Here is a 27,747-nt window from a genome sequence, read left to right as displayed (position 1 = left end):
ATGAGAAGTGTGAACATAGCAGCATCACTCGCTGTCACAGAAAAGCCACCAGTGTCTCAAACCACACAAAGACTCCAGGCATGCTGGTATCTCCATGAAAAATATATCTGTCACTAAAACTGCAACCCCCCCAACACACAGAAACTTTCTGCCCTTCCCACTTTCAACATAAGCAATCCTCACTTTTAAGAGCAGTGTTAGAGAGAAAAGCTACTGTGCTCTCCTGCTAATGCTTGCCTGCCTCTCAGCCTCTCAGAGATATGATGGAAGAAAAGCCACAAAGTGTTCCACCTAAATTAGCAAATAAATACATCCATCCCACCACTTCTGGGCAGCAGCCAAGTCCGATAATTACAAACAGCAATAAGCTTAAGTGCTACCTCCCCATCTCCCAGCACAACAGACCTGAACAAAGCCAAAGAGGGACAAAGGCCACATCCAGATACAAACTTTATTGCTCTTCCAAACTTGGCAAGCTGATAAGAGACCAACCAAAATTAGAGTAAAATGTGGCCATTCTTGCTAAAATCTGTACAGCCGAGAGGTATGCCCATCCTGGCACAAGTGTGGATGCACTTTTTTTTTATTTATTTTTTTTATCTTTACTCATGGGTGCCTTGCAGCCCCCCAAAATTATCCCACCAATGCCTTGGTCAGACACCCACAGCAAGCACTGAACCACTAAGAACACCCACCAATTAAATGCTCCCCAACATCACACATGATTGCAATGACCATTAGTCACAATCCCCTACCACCTTGCGGCCAAGCAGTCATTCAGATGAAAAATAGTACCCCTCCACAGGAAAACAAGAAGTTAACGTGCACTAACCCACAGATCATACCTATCAATGTCTTTAAACAAAACACGAATGATGGACTCAAAACTAGGGACATATTTGCTTCTACAACTTAGCCAGTTGACCATAGCTCTCAACCAATCATGGACACAATTTCAACAGAATTGGGGACGACTCCAGAAAATTCAAGGACACTTTAACATATCATTGCTATTAACTTAAAACATTGTCAGCATATGAATTAATATACATTTTCTGAAGTAAAAGAAGTCTATACAACTCAATTATTGTCATTATTCATCAAAAGTAATTCATCACCTTTCCTCCAGACGTCACTGGTTTTAGGAGGGATTAAGAGGGACCAAGCTAAAATTTGAGCCAAAATTAGTGATGTCCCTAAAAATCAGGGACAGTTGAGAGGAATGCCAACAAACAGGTCACCTAACTGAACCAGTATCTGGTTTATTTCTAACGGTCCTCACACCATACAGTGCTATGTATGGGGACAAGGTAATAATGGTCTATATATTATCATTATTTTATTTATTTATTTTTTTATTCCCCAAAACCTTTTGAATTCCTACACATTGCCAGGAATGGACCCTTTACCAAGTCAAGTATGAATAGCTTTCATGGAATTATTATTGTTTCACTCTGATGTTAGCCATGAAAAAAATGGACTCCATAATTATGACAGCCTCCGATCAGAGATCTATAGAGATGAGAGGTATGCCACTCATACCTCTCACACACTCCCAACAACAACAATGCAAAAAATCCAGACACGACCTTACAAATGAGGGGTCAAAGGCCAAAACATTGGGACACCACAACCTGTATGATTATAGAAAGGCAGTAGTACACAATTTTGTAATGTTTGGTGGAACTTCAGAAAATCATCATGAATACTGCATTTCAAACTAAGCACTGCATTGTGTCACATCACAAGGCTTTAAGTGGTGTACAACCCTGCATTTTAAAATATGTGCCAGCTAAGAGTTATAACAGATGAGCAAAGTTTGTTGCTTAGTGTCACATAAATCCGCTGAAGAATCTGAAGTGGCTTGAATTCCTACAGCACCAAATTAGAGACTACTTAGATAAGATTGTTCTGTCAGGTAATAAATATATACTAGAGTGCATGGATCGCAGTGACTTTGATTTTTTTAGGTGGAGCATGTCCATCAATTCTGTGTTGGACATGGCTTTGTAAGTCAGGCAGAGGTCATCTCTGAGTAAGTGATATGCCACTGAGTATAGCCAGAGTTTTTTCAGTAGGGCTGCATAGGACATATGTTTGAGGCCAGTAATCCTCTTGGTGAGGTACTTTTGTGGTCATTCCAGCTGTTGGAAGTGTCTTGTGAGGTACATCCCAAATGTGGCATTGTACTCTATGATGGGTCTAATGAGTGACGAGTAGAAGGGCACTATAACCTCTTTATTTCTAGATGCAAACCCTTTAGTAATTAGATGGGCCACATAGAAGGATTTCCTAACTACTTTGGCAATATGATTGTCAAAGGAGAGATTACTATCTACCTGGGTCCCCAGATCTCCTATTACCTCTTCTGTATTAAGGGGGCTGCCACCTATGTGGTAATTCGTGGGTGTTTTGTTTTTCCCAAAAGGGATGACTATGCATTTTTAGGCATTTAGCTTGAGGACATGACTTTGACACCTGGTGTATATCTCAGTAAGGCACTTTTGGAGGATGTCCGTGTCAGCCAGAGAATCAATTATGGCTCCCAGTTTACAGTCATCGGCGAACTTAGTTAGCCATAGTCCTCCTGTGTTTGTCTGTACTTCTGAGAAGTATATGCCGAACAGTAGGGGTCCCAGGGTCGAGCCTTGTGGGACATCACTTGTGACTGGTTTAGAGTTGGACCTGGAGCCCGCTATTCTTACTGTGTGAGTTCTGTCTGTAAGCCAGTTGGCAACCCATCTCGTGACATAGGGGTTTATGTTCAGGCTGGTGAGTTTTTCTGTAATACCTGAGTGGGGAATGGTGTCAAAAGCATTGGCAAGGTCAAGGTAGGCTGTGTGAACCACCTTTCCTTCATCTATGGCCTTGGTGACTGTCTCGAAGAAGTCAACTAGGTTTAGTAGGCATGATCGGCCATTAACAAAGCTGAACTGGGCCGGGTCAAGTGTTTGGAGGTTCCCAATGTCTTTGTTAATGAGTTCCATGATGATGCGCTCCATAGCCTTGCAGACCAGGCTAGTCAGGCTTATGAGGCGATAGTTACCCGGGTCAGTTGTGGCCACTCCTTTGTGGAGAGGAATAACCGTTGCTGTGTGCCATTCTATGGGCATGTAGCGTGTGGAGAGGCTGAGGTAGAACAGCGTGTTTAGGTGCGGGGTTAGTTCATTTTGTAGTTCATGCAAGACGCAGCCTGGGACACCATCTGGTTCCCATTGACGTTGTGTTTTTGGCTTTTGAAAGGGCTGTTTTCACCTGTGCATCTGTGATTTTTGGGACACTACACTTTTCCGGTATCCTTGTGGACCCTTTCGGAGGTGAAAAGGGGGTGAAGTTTGCACTGAATCTATCTGCCAGGATGTTGGCAATATCAGTAGGTTCGGTATATTTTGTGCTATTTTGCACTAGTTCAGTGCATATCTGCGAGTTGCCACTTAGATTCTTAACATAGCTAAAGAAGGCTTTGTGGTTATCTTTTGAATCCTTGGCTATTTTTCTTTCGAAGTTAGCCTTGGATGATTTCATGAGGGACTTTAGTTTCTTTCTGATACTGATCAGGGATGTCTTTCCTTCTTGGGATTTGCTTTTTTTCTGAACTAGTTTCCTCCTTCTATTGTATAGCTTGTTTATTGCAGGGGTCCACCAAACTGGTTTCCTTCTCTTAGAGGAGTGAGTCTTGGTTTTACTAGGGAGTCTTGGTTTTGCTAGGGATGGCACAATCCATGCATCCTTGTAGGTGCTCATAGAGTGCATTTGCAAAGGTTTCTGCATCTTGGGCAGCATTATCCTTTAGAGTGGGGGCTGTGAAACTTACCACCTCTGTCATAAGTATGGTGAAGTTTGCTTTAGAAATGTTTTTTACTGTGGTTTCCTTTGTTGGGGATGCTGGTGGGATGTGGACATCCAGAGTGATTAGTTTATGGTCTGATCTAACCAGTGACAGGCTGACCTCCGGTATGGAACACCTGTCGCCCATGTTGGTGATGATCAGGTCCAATATGTTTTCACCTCTGGTAGGGGAGTTTACCAACTGATCCAGGGCATTTGAGTTGATGAATTCCAGGAAGTGCTGGGCCTGGGAATTTGTACTCGAGTAGTTTTCCCAGTGAATGGTAGGGTAATTGAAATTGCCCAATATCAGGGTGTTCGGTAGGACCTTCATGTTTTCCAGTGTCTCCAGAAAGGTGGAGTGGTGGTCCTGGGTTATGGAGAGTGATCTGTAGCAGACCACAATTTGCATTGCAGATTTGCCTGATGTTAGTTGCACATGGATAATCTCAGAGGTATCATGCTGCGCCACTAACCTGGAGGTGTAGGTATCCTTGATGAATTTGGATAACCCCCTCCTTTTGTGTTTCGGTCTGTGTTCTGTGGCTGAAACGTGTGGTATGAGTTGTAGCCCGGTAGTGCTGGGGTGATCTCTGGAACCTTGAACCAGGTTTCAGTTACTGCACATATGTCGACGTTCTCTATACTGAGGAGGGCTTCGAGCGCGTGCATTTTGAGATTTAAACTCCTAGCATTAAGTAGCATAACCCTCAGTTTTTTGTTAATTGTGCTGTTTACGGAGGTGGGTTTGACTTTTGAGCCTTGCCTAAAAAGACACTATGGGGGCAGCAAGAGCCTTGGCCAGTATTTGAAACCCTAGGGGTAACAGATGCAAGCCGTCTCTTGCAAAGCAACGCGGCTTGTTGAGCATGTCGTCCCAGGCTGACAGACACTGGATCCCCTTTGAATGACACTAGAAGCTTAGCCAATTGTTGAAATTGATAATTTTTTTCTTTATACTGAAGTATCATTCTTGGTGGGGGCAGGATGCTACTCAGGGTCAGGGTCATATCAGCTTGGGCTGCATGATCAGAGAGCTCTTCCATGTCTTTTCATGTAGTCCAGGGAGGTACGTCTCAGGTCATTCACATCAACATGAACAATGACAGAGTCATATTTGTACTTGTTCTGGAGTGACCTGAGTGCTCATGTTATGTGGCAGATTCTGGCTCTCGACAGGCAGCTAACAGTAACCTTCTGCTTGTCCAGCCTAGTGAGTAGGACATCAGTGTGCCTGACTATAGAGTCACCTATTACTAGCATGTTAGGTATGTTATTTCGTCTTAAGGGCTGTGATTGTGCAGCACACTGATTTTGTGTTTTATGTGTTGTCTGGTTTGTGACGGGAAGTACAGGTTGTTGGGTGTCTGCTTTGGAGGTCTCTGATGCTTTTGCAGGTTTTTATTTAGAGCCTCCGAGTATGATTTTGTGTATTTTTTGCCAGTGCTGTTTTAGTAGGTCTGTGTGCGGCTGGAGGTGTGGTGCAAGTGTTAACCTTCTCCTCTTGACTGTCTGTTCCAGTCTTGGGTGGAGACAGCTTAGCTTCCAGTTTGGCTGTATAATTGCCTCTCTCGCATATGTTAGTGTTTTGTGGTAGGAGGAGAGGGTTGTCTGAGTAAATGATTAAATGGTGGTGTAGTGAGAGAAATAAAAACTGTAAAAGGAGAAGTAGAAAGAACTCAGTAAAAAGTTATGAAGTATATTATATACAAGAAATGTTTAAAGAAAAAGGCAGTGAAAATAACATGAGAAGTAAAAAAGATAATAGGCATAAGAGAGACAGATTACAGACTGAAAGACAATAAGTGAAGAAACAAATACTTGCTGAAGAAATAGACTCACTTGATCTTCTTTTACCTGAAAAGATCAATAAAATTAAAGAACAAGTTATAGTATGGTGGCAACACACACAATAAAAATATACAGACAGTGTTGCTCTATATGTATTATGAGTCTACAGTGATAAAGATTAGAAATTAAAACAAATTGACTTGTGACATTAGATGGATAATACAAAGTTAATGACACTAATAGATGTGCAGCACAACACAAACCTGCAACATAAACTCTGTTAGAAATTTATTTTTGTTGATGCAGTAATTTAAATAAATGTCCTAGTAAAACAGTATGAGGAGAAATTGACTTGCAGGCATACTTGTCAACATCTTAGTGCAAGAAGTCTGGACAAAGCCTGACAAAATGGGGGGACAAAGGCCCAAAAATAGGAACACATTCTAAATATTGCTCTTATAAATTTAGAAAGTTGCTAGAGTAATATGGTTTGTGCTAATATACCTTTCTTGAAGGATATGAAGCTTGAAACTCAAATTTATGTCAATATTTAGTGACTTCAATCTTCAGATCATCCCAATGATTCACCAGAAAACCACACATTTCATGAGGGATAGACCAAAAATCATCATCATCTTTTGGCTGTTCCTGTTAGGGGTCACCACAGCAGATCATCTGTTTCTATTTTTTCCTGTCCTCTGCATCTTGCTCTGTCACACCAACCACCTGCATGTCCTCTCTCACCACATCCATAAACCTTATCTTAGGCCTTCCTCTTTTCCTGTTACCTGGTAGCTTCATCCTTAGCATCTTTTTCCCAATATACTCAGCATTCCTCCTCAGCACATGTCCAAACCAATGTAATCTTGCCTCTCTGGCTTTGTCTTCAAACCTTCCAACCTGGGCTGACCCTCTAATATACTTATTCCTAATCCTGTCCACCCTCGTCACACCCACTTCAAATCATAACATCTTTAACTCTGCCACATCTAGCTCTATCTCCTGCCTTTTTGTCAATGCCACTGTCTCCAACCCATATAACATAGCTGGTCTCACTACCCTCTTGTAGACCTTCCCTTTCACGCTTACTGGTACTCGCGTGTCACAAATCACTCCTGACACTCTTCTCCACCCACTCCATCCTGCCTGTACACTCTTCTTCACCTCTCTTCCACACTCACCATTACTCTGAACTATTGATCCGAAGTATTTAAACTCATCCACTTTTGCCACCTCTACTCCCTGCATCCTCACCATTCCTCTATCCTCCCTCTCATTTACACACATATATTCTGTCTTAGTCCTGCTGACCTTCATTCCAATATGTGTACAAAAATATGGACATTCTGTGAAAATCTGGACAGTTGGGAGGTATGTTTGCAGGGAAGAAATGTATGGTTACAATACTGTGATGGAATGAGACTGAGCTGAGAATATTACAAGACAATAATTCTGTGAAATTTGTTGGGGACTCTGATGTGTTCATTATTCAGGAAACTTTGGTGACAGATGAGTATGATATTAATATGTAAGATTATGAACTGTATCACAATTTATTATATAAATTAAATCATTTTGCATGTACCAGACATGAAATTACAACATGAGTTAAGATAAACAGCGGAATGCAATCTAAACTAGTCAGTAGGTCTGAAATCTGTGCATTCATTGAGCTTTAGTGGAGGACAAAACACTTGTGCCTCCTAAATTTATATGACTCTTATACAATGAATACTTTAGAGACAAATGCCAAGGAGATTTTGGAGAGGGAAATCACACATATATTAAGTGGCAGAAACAAAGGAAATATGATACTGCTGATGGATCTGCAAGACCCAGACATCCAACGAATAAGAATGTATACATGACAAAAATGAATGGTAGTTAACAGGACAGTTATGTAAATGAAAATATCAAATCAATGTCTTGAGACAGACAGTCTATATACACTGAATAGGGAAAATGATCAGAATGAAATATAGACTTATATTTCAGGCCTAGATAAGAATAGAATATTAGCAAATGCACATCTATGATTTGCATGTTGACATCAGAACAGGAAATGAACATCCATGATTATTGTTCTATCCAAAATGGAGTTTAAAACATATGTAGCTCAAGTAATTTAATTGTGCAAAGATATGTAAAATAGAAATATGTTATAATTAGAAGTATAAAAAATATAAAAGTCAAAATAGTCAGTAAACCGGGGGACAAAAGCTCCGAAGTCACAAAAATAAACAGATAAAAATATGTAGCACAAACCAACTACAGAGCTACCATGTTGCAGGTAAAGCAGCCAAACGAAGGATACTTCCAAATAACAATCAGGCAGAATGGTACTCAGCTTCAATCCAACTTAGACAGATTTTAAAGATCCACACAGGAGCACAAACTATGTAGCAGGTAAAGCAGCCAAATGAAGGATACTTCCAAATAACAATCAGGCAGAATGGTACTCAGCTTCAATCCAACTTAGACAGATTTTAAAGATCCACACAGGAGCACAAAGACCAGAATAAAACTCAGGTTTATTAAAACAAGAGGTAAGCGCTTTCGCTATGAGCTTCTTCAGACCTAATAACATCTGCATTCAAAATAACCAAGGTATATATAGTTTCCTTCGAGTCAATTAAAAAATCAATTAAGACATCAATTAGCTACTAGAACATCTTAAAGGTAGATATACACTATATTTAATTACTGCAAGAATATATAAAAAACCTTTTTCATATACTGCATCCACATATAAAAATATGCATATAAAACCATATACTTATGCTACTATGATAAATTTACAAAAATAATAAAATATCACATATATATATATAAATACAGAAGTATATATAGGGAATGTATGTATAAAAAGCAACACTAATAGATGGATCATTTATGTAACCTTCTTCTTTTCAAGGCAGGTTTAATGGATGCACGTTCATTCAAACCTTTACCCCTATCACCCCTCAAAACGATGATCCAACATGTTTCCCTGTACTCTGTGTATGTCCTAATATCCCCTTGTCTAAGACTGTTGTTAATGGATTCAATGACCCTAAAATTAAAGGAGTGCTCTGTACCTGATTCATTTACATGTTTAGAGAGTGCATTATTTAATAACTTCTTCCTGATACTATACAAGTGTTCTCTAATACGATCGTGTAAGACTCGATTAGTCTTCCCAACGTAGAATGCATGGCAGATATTACATACTGCCAAATACACTATATTAGAGGACATACAATCATGATGACCTAAAAATTTAAAGGATTTACACATATCTGGATGAAAAAAACCCTTCTCAGTACTAATATAGGGACAATAATTGCATGAGCCACATGGCTTAGTAAACCCATAATCCATACAGCCTATATTCTCTTTCCTGTGACACAACAGCCTTTTCAGGTTCTTATGATTCTTATACCTAAAACTAGGGGTTTGACCAACAATATCCCCTATGTCACTATCAACCAAGAGAATAGGCCAAAATTGCTCAAAAAGTTTCGTAACATACCCAGTGTCACTTGAGAAATATAATGGGAGTTTGGTAAATCTAGTCCCAGTATTAACAAGGGGGGTAGATATAAACTCATTCGGGCCAAAATATGGTTTGGCTCTGGTTTCCCTCAAAGATGTGAGGTCATTCCATTGCCTCTCCAACTCTGCATGTGAATAGCCTCTTTCTATCAAATTATCACCAACATTGGCAAGTTCAGAAGAAAAACCAATTTCAGAAGAGTTCATCCTAGATGCTCTCATACCCTGCCCTCTAACTAGATTCCTAAAGATGTAGCAAGGATGCATGCTCGTCCTAAATAAAAACGCGTTCTTATGACATGCCTTATGGTGGACGCCAGTGTTAATGACACCCGAATCCAATTTCTGAATGTACACGTCAAGATAATCTATAAAATCAAAAGAAAATTTAAACATAAATTTCAGGCAAGTCATCATGTTGTTCACTTCTTCAAAGAAGTTTCTAAACTCCAGATAGGAACCACGCCATAAAATAAACAGATCATCAATGAAACACCTATAGAATAGAACATGTTCTGTGAAATTGTTCTGTGTAAATAAAACCTCATGTTCCCATTGAGCAAGGACATGTTGGCGTAACTATTGGCACAAGACGTGCCCATAGCTACGCCATGTTTCTGCAAATAAATATTCTTCCCAAAAATAAAGATGTTATTGTTAAGGACAGTTTCCAAAAAGAAACATAGCAGCTCTATCTGTACACTTGTATAGTCACTATGTAGGCTTAGATATCTATGGATAAATTGAATGCCAAGATCATTGGGTATCATGGTAAACAGTGATTGAATGTCCATTGTGACAAAGGCTAAATTTTGTGAATCAGTCATACTGCTCACACAACCATAAAGGACTGTTAGAAATTGTTTAGAGTCCTTTAAAACAAATGGGTCCAAACTAATCACAGGGCGTAAGTACTTCTCTACATACAGAGATAAGGGCTCTGTAACCCAACCACCCCCTGCTACTATAGGCCTCATGGGTGGTCTATAAGAATCTTTATGAATTTTGGTAAGTCCTTGAATAATGGGAATCAGCGGGTTGTTAATCACTAAGAAAATCAAATATTTCCCTTGAAAATAAGACCAGCTCTACTAATATCAATCAAATCATTCTTAACCGTTGATATAATATTGTGTACATCAGAAGCTGAAATTACCTTATAGAAAGTGTAGTCTTCTAACATCTCATGCATACTAGCAGAGTAGTTGTTAAATAAAAACAAATGATAACAACACAGGAGGCTCAGATGCAAAAGTTTACTAGTGTACACCAGGAGGCAAAAAACCATACAAGTACAGAGGTTTGTCTGACATGATGCAGGAAATACACAATTTTATATAGTCTTACATTCAAGCTGTGCCCACCTTACTGACGTGGTTAGTCGCAGGGCACCTACATCACTATGGTCTACAATATTCTATTCATAAGAAAAAGCTGATGTTATACATTTTAAAAGTTTTCCCATGGGAATAATACAGCCTTGCAAAGCACCTGGTTAGTTATAATGTCTTTCTGTAAAATGTTACTCCTTCAAGGTTTAAGGCCTGCTCAAATACAATAGTTGGCTCAGTCTTGTAATATACTTCTTTGTTCTTCTTGCAACATTACTTTAGCAGCTGTGTCTTATCTTTGATAACATTCACAAGGCCAATTATCTCAGAGGAAGGAAGAAGAATTTTCAATGCTTTATACATTTAATTTCCTGACCCAGCAGATAATCATTAGTGAAAAACATAAGCTTGCTGAGCTGGCTACTGCCAGGGTCAGAGTTCAAATACACTGCAGCTCCAAAGCTTCAAGCAATTACATGTAAAATCATTCTTATTGCCATATTGTAAATAGAATAAAATGCATTATATACTATTTGCTTTTAAACTAGCACTTTATACATGTTCAAATACATATTTTTCTAACATTTTCCTCCCTTTTAATACTTTTTATTCTATTCAGAAACATAAACAATGTTATATCGTCCCCTAGTCTTCTCCTTTAAGGACTTTCAACTAGGCAAGTCATTTAGTTTATATTTCGGAAAAAGTTTCGTCTGGAATCAGTAGTTCCAATTCAATGTCTTTGTACAAAGTTTCAGTTACAGATATATCAACAAAATCTTTGACTAATCTTTTCATACAGGGGATCCCACAACAGACACATGCTCCTAATAGGAGCAGACCAACACAAATAGCAATCAAAATATTCATTAGGATAGAACCCCACCCACCAAACAGACTCTGGAAAAAGTTCGTCAGTGGGTTTGGGCCTGGTTCAGTCATGGCCGATACCTGCTGTATTACCTCTAGGTGGTCATTAATCTCGTGTCGATTTTCGGGTATGAACGCACAGCATTCTTCTTTGATAAGCGCGCACGTACCACCTCTCGCCGCTAGGGTGAAGTCAAGAGCCATTCGATTTTGTAGCACAACAGTTCTCATTGCATTCAGTTCATCAGTCACTAGTTCGAGAGCAGAAAAAGTTGCGTTACTCATTACTTCGAGAAGCTTCGACAGTTTTCTCAACTCCCAGATCGATTTGACTGCTCCATATGCTGGAAATATTCCAGCCCAGGATATAATACTGTCACTCAAGTCCAGATGAGTCAATTTTTCTTTATCTTTCACAGAATGATGGTTCTTCCAACCAGCTTCGATTTTTCCCATTGGATTTACAGGTTTTCCGATTGGATCTTCAGGTTTTCGGGCTACATCTCTTACATTTTGTATCTTACCTAGAGGTAATTCTGCAGTATGCCTTATAGCCGGAACCAGATAACCCAAAAAACAACTGCCGAACCAATTCTCAGGTAGCCATTTGTATGCCTTTTTCCCACAAACAAAATAACAGTTTTCTACTTTAGTACCGATGCGGGTTAATTCTGAATGAAACATTTTCTTGTCTATAACAGACAATTGTTTATGCAAAACAGGATTTCTCTGCACATCACTTAATGTTGTTTTCATTAAGCTCAAATATGAATCATAATTTGTGTTACAAACAGTGCCTTTATCTTTAGCTTTAATATAGCATTTATAAGATATAGTTATGTTACAGTTACTCCAACCCACTTGGAGTGTATCATTCTTATAGAAACATACAATTCCCCTCTGTGTAATAGGCAAATACAATGCAATTTTGTCCTGTAATCTTACAGAACCTGTATCAAAAAGTAAATTTTCCCAAGTCTCATTTATCCCCAAGGGGACAGCGGACATCAACAGTCCTCCATATGCTGTTGGTATGGCAGTACAAACCCAGCAATTTGAAATGTTCATAGTCTCTACATATACATGCTTCATAGCTAGGTATGTGTTAAAGTTTGGATGCCAGTCTATAGACAGTTCATCACGTTTCTCCACTTTCACTTGTGTGGTTATATGTAGGAAAAACCACAACAAAAGGAAAGTCATCACAATCATAGTCAATAAATGCATAGTTAGCAAGATGATTAAACAATATCTTCGGGGTTGATCTGTATTTTTACTCATTTCGCTCTTGGCCATCCTGCCTTTGTTGTGTATCAGTCACAAAATGTTTATCAAGTTGAAAATTCTTTACCGGTTTACAGTGCGTCAGGTGGACCCAGGACGACCTCTCAGCAACTTTGACTGCAGTAGGCGTCACCAACAGTACCTGGTATGGTCCTTCCCACTTTGGACTCGCCCAATTCTTCCTCTTCATGACCTTCAACCACACCCAGAACCCTGGGGTCAGCACTGCTTCCAACGGTCTGGTCTGTCTTTTATCTGAAAAAGAGTTCAACTGCAAAACAGTTTTATTTGTTAACAGTTTGCTCATATAGTTAGCTAATGAGCTGTCAGCCTCTAGTTCTGCAGGCATGAGAGCTTTCCACTGTGGCACATAATATGCCCTTCCAAATATCACTTCAAATGGGGTCAAACCATTTCATTTGGAACTGTTCTCATGTTCAGCAGTGCCAAAGGCAAACAGTAAATCCAATTCTTCTGTGTATCATTTACTAACTTCCTTAACCTGCTCTTTAAAATTCCATTGTACCTTTCCACCAGTCCTGCAGACTGTGGGTGGTAAGCACAATGATTCTTCAAGGAGATCCCAAAGAATCTCCCAAGTTGGTGAATCGTCTGTTTAACAAAATGTGTCCCATTGTCACTATAGATTTTTTCCGGTATGCCAAATCTAGGAATTATTTCTTTTATTAGGGCCTTTGCCACTGTTGCTGCATCTGGAGTTTTAGTTGGAAAAGCTTCTACCCATTTGGAAAACATGTCTATAATTACTAAGCAGTATTTTTTCCCTTCACATTTATTCAATTCTATGAAATTCATACAAATAGTGTGGAACGGATATGGTGGTGTAGGAAAACTCCCTTGCTTGGGTTTGAATGCCCCTTGTGCATGATGTTTGTTACAGATATGACATGCTGCACAACATTTTTGTGTAAAGTTTGTGAATCCATATGTTTGGAATATTCGATTTACTAACTGTAACATCCCCCCTGTTGAGACATGGCACTGCCCATGGCTCAACAAAGCTGCATATCTAAATAAATTAGACGGCAATATTGTTTTTTTCTCTTTGGAGATATACAGTCCATTTTCGAAGATTGCACCTTGTTTCTCCCAATTCTGTTTCTCTGCTTTTGTAGTTAATGTCTGCATTGTTTTTAACATTTCTAGATCTAAAATCTCAGAGGGTTGTAATTCCTCGGTTAAAAGTAAAGTTTCTGAGGCTGAGGCTGAGGCTGCTTGCTTTGGAGCTGTATCAGCTCTTGCATTTCCTTTTGAAGTTGCATCCTGTTGTTTTGTATGAGCTAAACATTTACAAATAGCTACTTTAGTAGGTAACTGAATGGAATCTAACAAGTTCAAAATAAGTTGTGCATGATTAATTGGTTTGCCAGTAGATGTTATCATTCCCCTATTTTTCCATTGCTACGCAAAAACATGCACTGTAGAGAAAGCATACTGACTGTCAGTATATATGTTCACACATTTATCTTTCGCTAGAGTACAAGCCCGTGTTAAGGCTATCAGTTCTGCTGCTTGAGCAGACAGGTTATGCTGTAAGTGTTGGGCTTCTAAAATCTCTGTATCTGTGACTACTGCATACCCTACTAGATTTTTCCCTGTAGGACCCTTTCTGCATGAACCGTCCACATAAAATGTCACCTCGGCATCATCCAAGGGCATATCAGTGAGGTCTTGTCTGGGCAAAGTTATTTGCTCAATTTCCTGCAGGCAACTGTGTGGTGTGCCATCCACAGGAGTCGGAAGTAACGTTGATGGGTTTAAAGATGTACAACGTTCAATTACCATATGAAGTTGGCTCAGCAGTATGGTCATACATGAAAGATGTCTAGCAGGAGATAGATATGCTATTTTTTCTTGCAGTAAAATTATCGCGACTGCATGAGGCACTCTCAATGTGAGAGGGTGGAACAACACCACTGAGGCCGAAGCCTGTACTGCCATTGCAGCTGCGACTACTGCTTGCACACAGTGAGGCAATGATTGTGCCACTGGATCTAACTGTGATGAATAGTAAGCTATGGGGCGTTGCTTATCCCCATGCTGTTGCGTCAAAACTGACGTCATGTATCCCTGTTTACAATCTACGGTCTGAAAAAATCTTTTGTGGTAATTTGGAAGTCCTAAAACTAGTGATGAAGCTATCAATTGTTTTAGTCTGCAGAAAGCTGTTTCTGCTTTAGGTGTCCATTGTAATACATCTTGTGCTGCCATTGGTGTTTTATATATTAAATCAGCCAGTGGAGCAGATTCTAAAGCATAGTTTGATATCCAGCCGACAAAATTAGTCGTTCCCAAGAAGGACATCATTTCCTTCTTGGTTGCTGGTTTGGGTGCCTGTAAAAATCGCTGTTTTTCTGTCTTCGTCTAATATTCTACATTCATTGGATATTACATATCCTAAGTATCTAACCTGTTTTCTCCAAAGTTGTAATTTACTTTTGTTTACTTTGTGTCCTTGTGCTGCTAAAAATTTCAATAATACTATCGTATCTTCCCTGCATTGATGCTGGGTAGGGGCTGCTAGCAAGATGTCATCTACATAAAGTAGAATCTGACTACCTCCTGGTGGGGTAAACCCTGCCAGATTGCTTGCCATTTCTTGTGCAAATATCGTTGGACTTTCACAATATCCCTGCGGTAGCCGAGTATAGGTATATCTTTTACCCTGAAATGTAAATGCAGACCAATACTGGCTATCAGGATGTATAGGTATTGAAAAGAAAGCATTACTTATATCTACCACAGTGAAATATTTTTGTTGTGGCTTCAAATCATTCAACAAGGTGTGTGGGTCTGGCTCCAAAGGTGCTCTAGGTATTATTGCATTGTTTACAGCTTGTAAATCCTGTACCATCCGCCATTCCCCGTTTGCTTTTTTAACAGGAAATAGAGGGGTGTTACATGGTGAATCAAGAGATTCTACCAGTACTCCTTCCTTGAGTAATGCTGCTATTATAGGCTTGATTCCTTGCTCTGCATCTTTCCTCAAGGGGTATTGTCTTTTTTGTGGTCTAAATGCTGATTTTGGTGTAATAGTTACTGGTCCTGCTGTTTGAATAAGTCCTACATCTGATTTACCTGTTGACCAAAGAATATCTGGTATATCACACAAGGCTTTTTCTTCTTCTTCTAATAAGAATGCTAATCAGCTGTCTTCACTAGTTTGTAAGTGTACAGCTGGATGTGTCTGTGTTAGCCAATTCAATTTCTGTTTTTGTATTCCCTGTTCTGATAATTCTAAATCAGTTTGCTTTTCCCATTTTGTTACTTTTTCTCCTAAATCTGCCCATCTCACATCTTTACTCTTTGTCAAGCTGACATGTGGCAGTCTATTAGATTTGTACAGTGTCATGAATTCCTGAGGTAGTGAATAGCTTACTACACTGTTTCCCTCAGTATCCCAATACAAGGTTCGTAATACTAATCGGTTAGCAGGATTTTTGAACAACTCTTGCTCATATTCTTTATCAGGTCCTGGCATGCTACAGTAGTATAGAGTACAATGTAACAAATGCTGTTGGTCAGTGTCAAGGGAGGGGGCCTTACTGATGGCTACATTCATCAGTTCTTCGGTTACTGCCCCTGGACCAGTCGTAACTAGGTCCTGGCTGTACCAGTAAAAAGTTTCACCCTCCGGTCATACAACAAAAGTATCCATTTGTCTTTGTGCCTCCATACCCTGCATGGTGGGAACTACCGCTATGCCAAATATCTGCATAAGATCTCTTCCCAGTAAGTTTACTGGACATTTTGCAGAAACTACAATTTTACTTTTCTGAGTCATACCTGAAACTGGATCAGTTATTGCTATATCATGGGAGAGTGGTTCCCTATATAGCTGTCCATTTGCTGCTTTCACTAATATATAATCAGGTGATTCGGAATTTTCTGGTAACTTTGAGGGGTGTATCAAAGTTCGTGACGCTCCTGAGTCACACAAGAATTTTACTTCCCTTCCTTCCACCAGAAGTGTACCTTCCGGTTTTGTGTCTGCTAGATAGAGCTCCAAGCTCAGTAATGCCAAATCTAAAATTTCACTTTCTTCATCCTCTACATTTGCTTGTACTTCCTCTGTTCCTTCCACTACATTTACATTTGCCCTTTGTTTGTTTTCCTTCCCTGATGATTTCTGATTTTCATCACTATCATATAGTCAGTCCTCATCACCTTTATTTTCTGTAGTCACCTTTTTATTTAGCCTGCAATCCCTTGCTAAATGTCCTTTCTTTCCGCACTTAAAGCACTCACCTTTCTTTTTTCTCTCTTCAGAATCTTCTGACCTTTTATCAGATTGTCTACTTCCCTGGGTATTTTTCTTACCCTTTTTACCTGACTGTACTACAAAGACTTCAGCTCCGTCTTCAGCTGTGAAGACTTGTGTCTTCTTTTTCTTTTTACTATTAAAGTGTCTTTCAGCATGTCTAACATATTCAAGTAAGGCTTGTAGCCTACTTGTTCGATGATCTATCATATGCTTTGTAATAAAGCTACTGATAGGTGCAATGCAACCTTTCAAAAACGCATTTTTCAGTTGCTGTTCATACGAGGTATCATGTGTCTGATTTTCAGGAATAGCCATACCACTATGGTTATTGAAACATTCCAATAATCTACCATAGTACCCATCTACAGTTTCATTTTCCTGTTGTATGCATTGGTTAATGCAAGTCCAATCTGCTCTAGGTTTCCATTTTTCAGAAATTCGGTCTGTAAGACCTTTCACTCTGTTATCTAATTCTGCGTCACTATGTGGGAGTGGTTTAAGCTCTGCATTACGAGGATTCCAGGTGCCACAAATCATGTGCCAGTCTGGACCCACAATCTGTCTAACTACTTTTTCTACTTCTTCCCCATTCAAGTGGTAACTTAGTCTCATACCTTGCAAATCTTGTAAAAACTTTGTGTAATTAACTTTTGGATGAGGGATTCCCTCTGTAGCTTTCCGAATATCTTCCGGTGTCCATGGTCTATATACTAGAAGAGTTGGGTCCTGTCCTTCCTGTCCTGCCTGAGGATTTGGTACCTCGATTAGTGGACAGATTTCTTCCTCACTCTCGTCTAGTGTGTCTCTCCCTACTTGATATAAGTCTGTGTCCCCAAGTGTTTTACGTGTCCAGGACCTAGTTTCAATAGGATCTCTAACAAATGGTTTTAGTGCTCTTGTGACTTCAGGATAACGTGGAGGTGGACCAGCTTGTCCTCCTGCTTCATATCCTGAAAAAGGCATTGGAGGGGGTGGAGGGGGAGGGGCCATCGCTATTACTGTATTATTATCCTCTTTGTCTAAAAATAATGTTTTTGCATTTTTAGTTTTCTGTTCCCTTCGGTTTACTTCCTCAATCCACGTGTGTGCCTGAGGAATGCCTAATCACTGTTGTTTTTTTGCCTGACCTTCTGCATCAGATTAAATCTTTTTTAAAAGTTTAACTAATGAAATCTTGTTTAATTTACCATCAAATCCGTATTTATTAACTCATTTTGTATAATACCTTACATTATCAGTCCGTTGTAATTGCATATATTTTGCGTCATCAGTTAGGGGCAGATCTCGCGATTTTTTAGTGCACTGATTTCCCATTCTAAAATAAAATGTTACGTAACCCTTTTCACCACGTGGTATTTCAGTTCCTTACACAGTTTATCTAGAATAACTGCCTACCTTATTCTGTTTCCCTGATCTCTGACAAAATATACAGTAATTTCCTTTTGTCCCTGATCTGTATAACAAATCTCTGACAGTGACATTTACTGTAACCTAGTCCCTGATCTAAAACAGAAAAAAGGCAAATTATCTTCCTACCTGAGCCTCCTGGGTCGACCAGTTCGAGACCGCTCTTGCCAGATCAGAAAGTGGCCAGCCTCTCAAAGCGACAATTCAGTCGGAGGTCTTTGTGTTTCAAGAAGAACCGTTTGGTAACTTCTCCTGCGTAGTATTCGACCACCGATACACTCTGATCTGCAGCTTACCAAGGGAATTCCGGTTCAAGGAGGACCAAACTGTTAAATAAAAACAAATGATAACAACACAGGAGGATCAGATGCAAAAGTTTACTAGTGTACACCAGGAGGCAAAAAAACATACAAGTACAGAGTTTTGTCTGACATGATGCAGGAAATACACAATTTTATATAGTCTTACATTCAAGCTGTGCCCACCTTACTGATGTGGTTAGTCACAGGGCACCTACATCACTATGGTCTACAATATTCTATTCATAAGAAAAAGCTGATGTTATACATTTTAAAAGTTTTCCCATGGGAATAATACAGCCTTGCAAAGCGCCTGGTTAGTTATAATGTCTTTCTGTAAAATGTTACTCCTTCAAGGTTTCAGGCCTGCTCGAATACAATAGTTGGTTCAGTCTTGTAATATACTTCTTTGTTCTTCTTGCAACATTAATTTAGCAGCTGTGTCTTATCTTTGATAACATTCACAAGGCCAATTATCTCAGAGGAAGGAAGAAGAATTTTCAATGCTTTATACATTTAATTTCCTGACCCAGCAGATAATCATTAGTGAAAAACATAAGCTTGCTGAGCTGGCTACTGCCAGGGTCAGAGTTCAAATACACTGCAGCTCCAAAGCTTCAAGCAATTACATGTAAAATCATTCTTATTGCCATATTGTAAATAGAATAAAATGCATTATATACTATTTGCTTTTAAACTAGCACTTTATACATGTTCAAATACATATTTTTCTAACAGTAGTGATCACTATCCATAATGACAATTTTATTCCCTTTATCTGCTGGCCGAATGGTTAAAGTATCATTATTTTGTAAGGAAAGAAGAGCTTTCCGTTCCCTAAAAGTTAGATTTTGTTTCAAGGATCTCAAAGAATTTCTTGTTCTATTGTCATAGAACTGAAAGATTTCATCTTCAGTTAACTTACTATAGGCTTCAACTAGTGGATGATTGAGAGGGGTGTAAGAACTTGGTTTCCTTAGGAAGGGCCTTACTCTCTCTGTCTCTACAGTATCACAATCCTGATTGCCAAACGTAAGGCGTAGCATAACATCCCTGCAAAAAATCTTTAGGTCAAGTATAGTATCTTCTAACTTACTAGGACGGGTAGGTATAAAATTCAAACCTTTCTGTAGTATATTACATTCATCTAATGTGAGGTCATATCTAGAAATATTATGGATTAGTGTGAAACGTCCTTATTCCACATTCTCTTTATAGTTTGATTCTGTTGAATTTCACCTGACAACTTCCTCTTGTACCTGTTCCTGCTGGTTGACCTCCCTCTCCCCCCTCCCTTGTTCACACGAACGGGTAAAGGAAAAGAAGGCAGGTAACCAGATTCATCATTACTATTAGAGTTATGACCAAAGGTATTACCTTTACATACTTTAGGTCTAACAACCTGTTCAGTATTCGTAGGACAGGTATTAGTTCCAGGGTGGTTAACAAAACTATGTGGGGGTAAATTGTCCACTGAGGACATCCCTTCATTAGTGACATTGTTAGAATTCAAGACAGGGTCTAACCCCTTAGATGAACCCTGGACATCTACTGGTTCTCTATAATGACTTTGACCCACCTTATCATTAGAGAAGTTTCTTAGATCATTACATTCTAGATCTTGCTCTACAGAGACATGTGAAACATCATAAATAGGACTAGCAACATTTTGTATGCCTTCAACAGGCATTGACACTCTCTTACGTGCATTTCTATTAGTACTAATTTCAGTATTAGCAACATTTAATGAATTCATAGCATTAGGAGCATTATTATCAGAAATGGAACTGACATTGTTGTTACTAACGTTAGATTGTCCAAAGTGGGGCCATAAAAATACATGGCCCACTTTAAAATCACGAGTGTCTCTTATAATCTTAGACTTCTTCTGTTGGATAAGTTGTCGTTCAAGGACTGCTACCCTATCTAGTAGCATCTCAAAAGGTGCTCCATACACATTCTCAGAAAAACCATTACAAAACTCCAATTGCTTCTGTACAAGGAGGGCTTGCAAACGCTGCTCCTCCGGTTTAAAATAGTCAATAAGGAGCTTCATATAGCTTGCACTCACCTCTAAATTTAGTTTCTGCCATTTTGCTAAAAGCTCAGGGTATTGAGTGCCTTGACTTGGCATATTCAATACACGCAGGCCTCTTGGAATGATCTTCCAGTCGAGGCAGGCTTCAAAATGAAGGCGTTGGAGTTGCAAACGTTTGTATCGTAGAAAATCTTTCTCCAAGCTTTCAATACAAGAATGTACTCTATCCAAGTCGCCAGCTAGTCCAGTAACTTCTTCCAATGACATACACAGGTCATTTCCCCATAAACTGACATGATCTCTAATCAGATACTGTCCAAACCTCGCTGACAAAATGTCGGGACCTGGGCTACGCCTCTCAGTTAACAATGTAGCCTCCGATTGGTCGTTAGTTCCAGAATTCATCCGTGCAGCATTCGCTTCCATGCCAGGAGAGTAATCAAGTTCAATATCTGCAATCAGTTCAACAGCCATGTCCCCACCGGTTACTGACAAAAATATATAAAATATAAAAAATATAAAAGTCAAAATAGTCAGTAAACCGGGGGATAAAAGCTCCGTAGTCACAAAATTAAACAGATAAAAATATGTAGCACAAACCAACTACAGAGCTACCATGTTGCAGGTAAAGCAGCCAAACAAAGGATACTTCCAAATAACAATCAGGCAGAATGGTACTCAGCTTCAATCCAACTTAGACAGATTTTAAAGATCCACACAGGAGCACAAAGACCAGAATAAAACTCAGGTTTATTAAAACAAGAGGTGAGCGCTTTCGCTATGAGCTTCTTCAGACCTAATAACATCTACATTCAAAATAATCAAGGTATATATAGTTTCCTTTGAGTCAATTAAAAAATCAATTAAGACATCAATTAGCTACTAGAACATCTTAAAGGTAGATATACACTATATTTAATTACTACAAGAATATATAAAAAACCTTTTTCATATTCTGCATCCACATATAAAAATATGCATACAAAACCATATACTTATGCTACTATGATAAATTTACAAAAATAATAAAATATCACATATATATATATATAAATACAGAAGTATATATAGGGAATATATGTATAAAAAGCAATACTAATAGATGGATCATTTATGCAGCCTTCTTCTTTTCAAGACAGGTTTAATGGATGCACGTTCATTCAAACCTTTACCCCTATCACCCCTCAAAATGAAGATCCAACATGTTTCCCTGTACTCTGTGTATGTCCTAATATCCCCTTGTCTAAGACTGTTGTTAATGGCCGCCAACGCCAACATGTTCCTTGCTCAATGGGAACATGAGGTTTTATTTACACAGAACAATTTCATAGAACATGTTCTATTCTATAGGCGTTTCGTTGATGATCTGTTTATTTTATGGCGTGGTTCCTATCTGGAGTTTAGTAACTTGTTTGAAGAAGTGAACAACTTGATGACTTGCCTGAAATTTACGTTTAAATTTTCTTTTGATTTTATAGATTATCTCGATGTGTACATTCAGAAATTGGATTTGGGTATCATTAACATTGGCGTCCACCATAAGGCATGTCATAAGAACGCCTTTTTATTTAGGATGAGCATGCATCCTGGCTACATCTTTAGGAATCTAGTTAGAGGGCAGGGTATGAGAGCATCTAGGATGAACTCTTCTGAAATTGTTTTTTTCTTCTGAACTTGCCAGTGTTGGTGATAATTTGATAGAAAGAGGCTATTCACATGCAGAGTTGGAGAGGCAATGGAATGACCTCACATCTTTGAGGGAAACCAAACCATATTTTGGCCCGAATGAGCTTATATCTACCCCCATTGTTAATACTGGGACTAGATTTACCAAAGTCACATTATATTTCTCAAGTGACACTGGGTATGTTACGAAACTTTTTGAGCAATTTTGGCCTATTCTCTTGGTTGATAGTGACATAGGGGATATTGTTGGTCAAACCCCTAGTTTTAGGTATAAGAATCATAAGAACCTGAAAAGGCTGTTGTGTCACAGGAAAGAGAATAGAGGCTGTATGGATTATGGGTTTACTAAGCCATGTGGCTCATGCAATTATTGTCCCTGTATTAGTACTGAGAAGGGTTTTTTTTCATCCAGATATGTGTAAATCCTTTACATTTTAGGTCATCATGATTGTATGTCCTCTAATATAGTGTATTTGGCAGTATGTAATATCTGCCATGCATTCTACGTTGGGAAGACTAATAGAGTCTTACGCGATCGTATTAGAGAACACTTGTATAGTATCAGGAAGAAGTTATAAAATAATGCACTCTCTAAACATGTAAATGAATCAGGTACAGAGCACTCCTTTAAGTTTAGGGTCATTGAATCCATTAACAACAGTCTTAGACAAGGGGATATTAGGACATACACAGAGTACAGGGAAACATGTTGGATCATCGTTTTGAGGGGTGATAGGGGTAAAGGTTTGAATGAACGTGCATCCATTAAACCTGCCTTGAAAAGAAGAAGGCTACATAAATGATCCATCTATCAGTGTTGCTTTTTATACATATATTCCCTATATATACTTCTGTATTTATATATATATTTGATATTTTATTATTTTTGTACATTTATCATAGTAGCATAAGTATATGGTTTTATATGCATATTTTTATATGTGGATGCAGTATGTGAAAAAGGTTTTTTATATATTCTTGCAGTAATTAAATATAGTGTATATCTACCTTTAAGATGTTCTAGTAGCTAATTGATGTCTTAATTGATTTTTTAATTGACTCAAAGGAAACTATATATACCTTGGTTATTTTTAATGTAGATGTTATTAGGTCTGAAGAAGCTCATAGCGAAAGCGCTCACCTCTTGTTTTAATAAACCTGAGTTTTATTCTGGTCTTTGTGCTTCTGTGTGGATCTTTAAAATCTGTCTAAGTTGGATTGAACCTGAGTACCATTCTGCCTGATTGTTATTTGGAAGTATCCTTTGTTTGGCTGCTTTACCTGCTACATGGTTTGTGCTCCTGTGTGGATCTTTAAAATCTATGTTGGATTGAAGCTGAGTACCATTCTGTCTGATTGTTATTTGGAAGTATCCTTCATTTGGCTGCTTTACCTGCAACATGGTAGCTCTCTAGTTGGTTTGTGCTACATATTTTTATCATTAGAAGTGATTAAAATGATTAGAGAAGAAATGATAAATTTTATTCAAGATAATGTATATGAAAATATAAACCAACAAGTAGTTCTGGTAAAGATAAGTAACATGAAAAGGTTGCTAAAGCTCCTGTTCAGAGTCTGCTTGTAGTGCTATATCATTTACATACAGTAGCCTTGTTGATCTATCTACTCCTCCATGTTTGGTAAAGTAGTTCATTGCCAGTATGAACAGTTGTGGTCTCAGAATGGAACCCTGATGTAGACATACTCCAACTTAGAACTGCTGGTTGTCTGGACACTACTCGTAATTGTGTTATTGGATTGCTGCACATAGCCTACATTAAATCTAACATTGATTCCAGCACTGTTAACCTTTGCAGTACTGTCCAAATCAATATTCTTGGGACCTTGTCATCTTGTCTTTTGCAATTCTAGGAATACCTCATTGGACCCTTTCTCCATTCACAACCCATTTTCTATTTGCTATCTCGCTGCAAACATTGAACAGCTGTACTACATCCTGATCTGAATCTGAACTGCTCATCTCCCATCTCACTTTGTACTTCTCCATATATTCCTTTATCATTCACCCTTGACTTTGCTTTTATGCAGCGTGACAGGAGTTTGATAGCTCTGTACTACTCACAGTTATAAAACTCCTCTTTGTTCTTGTACACTGACACTAAAATGCTTATTCTGCAGTCATCTGGAAAACGCCTTTCTTTCCATACCTTCAGGAGACATTTCCACCTTAATCTATAAAGCATTTAATCATATCTGCTGAGGGTTTAACTGAGCCTGTTGCTTTCCCTGAATTAATTTTCCTTAGTGTTCTTCATACTTCCTCTAGGGTGGGGGTCTTCAGAATTCCCTTAGTGTTCTTCATACTTCTTCTAGGGTGGGGTCTTCAGAGTTCCCTTAGTGTTCTTCATGCTTCCTCTAGGGTGGGGTCTTCAGAATTCCCTTAGTGTTCTTCCTACTTCCTCTAGGGTGGGGTCTTCAGAATTCCCTTAGTGTTCTTCATACTTCCTCTAGGGTCAGGTCTTCAGATTTCCCTTAGTGTTCTTCATAATTCCTCTAGGGTGGGGTCTTCAGAATTCCCTTAGTGTTCTTCATACTTCCTCTAGGGTGGGGTCTTCAGAATTCCCTTAGTGTTCTTCATACTTCCTCTAGGGTGGGGTCTTCAGAATTCCCTTAGTGTTCTTCATACTTCCTTTAGGGTGGGGTCTTCAGAATTCCCTTAGTGTTCTTCATACTTCCTCTAGGGTGGGGGTCTTCAGAATTCCCTTAGTGTTCTTCATACTTCCTCTAGGGTGGGGTTTTCAGAATTCCCTTAGTGTTCTTCATACTTCCTCTAGGGTGGGGTCTTCAGAATTCCCTTAGTGTTCTTCATACTTCCTCTAGGGTGGGGCCTTCAGAATTCCCTTAGTGTTCTTCATACTTCCTCTAGGGTGGGGTCTTCAGAATTCCCTTAGTGTTCTTTATACGTCCTCTAGGGTGGGGTCTTCAGAATTCCTTAGTGTTCTTCATACTTCCTCTAGGGTGGGGTCTTCAGAATTCCCTTAGTGTTCTTCATACTTCCTCTAGGGTGGGGTCTTCAGAATTCCCTTAGTGTTCTTCATACTTCCTCTAGGGTGGGGTCTTCAGAATTCCCTTAGTGTTCTTCATACTTCCTCTAGGGTGGGGTCTTCAGAATTCCCTTAGTGTTCTTCATACTTCCTCTAGGGTGGGGTTTTCAGAATTCCCTTAGTGTTCTTCATACTTCCTCTAGGGTGGGGTCTTCAGAATTCCCTTAATGTTCTTCATACTTCCTCTAGGGTGGGGCCTTCAGAATTCCCTTAGTGTTCTTCATACTTCCTCTTGTGTGGGGTCTTCAGAATTCCCTTAGTGTTCTTCATACTTCCTCTAGGGTGGGGTCTTTAGAATTCCCTTAGTGCTCTTTATACTTCCTCTAGGGTGAGGTCTTCAGAATTCCCTTAGTGTTCTTCATACTTCCTCTGGGGGGGATTCTTCAGGATTCCTTGGCAGTTTATTCATCCTTTTCCATCACTGGCTGGGCATGGAGCAGTACAGCTTCAGTGGTGTTTTCTTCATTAAGAAGGATTTTGAAGAACTCCTTCCATCTGGCTTTGATGTTGTATAGACTGGTGAACATACTGTTGCTGGCATTTCCTCATCACTTATGAATGGGGTCTGTTAATTATCCTCTTTTAATTTCTGTCATTGGCATTCACTGTGAGCAGCTTTTTTGTGCCATCTGCTGAATCACATTACAGAGGTTTTAGAGTGTCTCTGATGCCTTGCCCTTTTCCATTGCCTCTGATCCTAAGCCTCAATTAGTCTACCTGTATTCCTTCCTAGTATTTTCTATATTTTATATCTCACACTTCTTCCTGCTTTCCTTCTTTTATTTAATAAATGTCTTGCCTTCTGAGTTCCACCACTGGCTTTCCTTGTGTACCTTATTTCCTTACCTGGCTTCATTGCATAGCTTTAGCCCTCACACATAGTGTTTAAAGATGTTGATATTCTTCTTTGGCTCCCACCTATTACCTCTTCTCCTTGAGGTGCTAGAATCCTGAGTATTGCCATGAACTCCTCTGATTTTGCTCCAGACCAGTAACTGTAGCCAACAGTAGCTTTACGCAAGGTACTGCTTAATTAACTGGGAATTACATGTGCAATCTCTGATTTTACCTAAATGTCCCTTTTAGGTTCATAGGTTAATACTAGGCTATCTGCTCTAAGGCATTTACAAGCCTAGCCAGAGTGTGTTTGGCTTTCACCACCCATTTTAGAATGAATTTTGCTATGCCCTTTTTCGAGGTTAGTATACTGTGCATCTGTCTAACAGTGACACAGAAGTGATACCTGGAGTAAATCTATGATCTCCCATCCACTCATCAAGATTCCTCTTGAAGAGAGTAAATGAGGGACTCTGCCTAACCTGGACTGGGATTTTATTCCAGAGTGAAGGGAGCCTCTGGGTTATGAATCTGTCCCTCCAGCATGTCCTATTTATTTCAGTGCTGAGGTTCAAGTCTCTCAAGTGCATAGCTCGATGGGATTTGGATTTTCTGAGGTGCAGCATGTCTATTAATTCTGGGTTGGACATGGCTTTATACGTCAGGAACAGATTGCCTCTGAGCAGGTGGTATGCCACTGAGTAGAGCTGGAGTTTCTTTAACCGGGCAGCATACGGCATCTGTTTGAGCCCTTTGATCCTCTTGGTGAGGTACTTTTGGGATCTTTCCAGTTGCTGCAGTGTCTGGTAAGGTACATCCCAAAAGAGGCATTGTACTCAATTATGGGCCTGATGAGGGATGAGTAAAGAGGCACGATGACCTTCCCTGATCTAGATGTTAATCCCTTCATGATTAGGTGGGCTATATAAAATGATTTTCTAACCACTTTGGCCATGTGGTTGTCGAATGAGAGATTGCTATCAACTTGGGTCCCCAGGTCCCTAATTACTTCTTCCACACTTAATGGATTACCATCTATGTGGTAATTTGTGGGCACCTTGTTTTTGCCGAAGGGGATGACTATACACTTTTTGGCATTTAGCTTGAGGCCACGGCTCTGGCACCAGTTGTCTGTTTCTATGAGGCCCTTTTGGAGAATGCTTGTGTCGGCTGGAGAGTCGATTATGGTGCCCAGTTTGCAGTAATCTGCAAACTTGGTCAGCCACAGTCCTTCCGTGTTGGCCTGTACCTCCGAGAAATATATACCGAACAAGAGAGGTCCCAGGACTGAGCCTTGTGGGACGCCACTTGTAACTGGTTTGGAGTCTGACATGGCTCCAGCAATTCTAACCATGTGGGTTCTGTCCTTGAGCCAGTTTGCAACCCATCTAGTGACATAGGGGCTTATATTTAAGCTGGTGAGCTTATCTATAATGCCCAAGTGGGGTATTGTATCGAAGGCTTTTGCGAGGTCCAGGTAGGCTGTGTGGAC

This window comes from Protopterus annectens, chromosome 3.part1 (assembly GCF_019279795.1).
Source record: "Protopterus annectens isolate FY-2018-M chromosome 3.part1, PAN1.0, whole genome shotgun sequence".
NCBI classification, from domain to species: Eukaryota; Metazoa; Chordata; order Ceratodontiformes; family Protopteridae; genus Protopterus; species Protopterus annectens.
The sequence above is the reverse complement of the archived record's forward strand: the minus strand, read 5'-3'. Positions refer to the sequence as shown.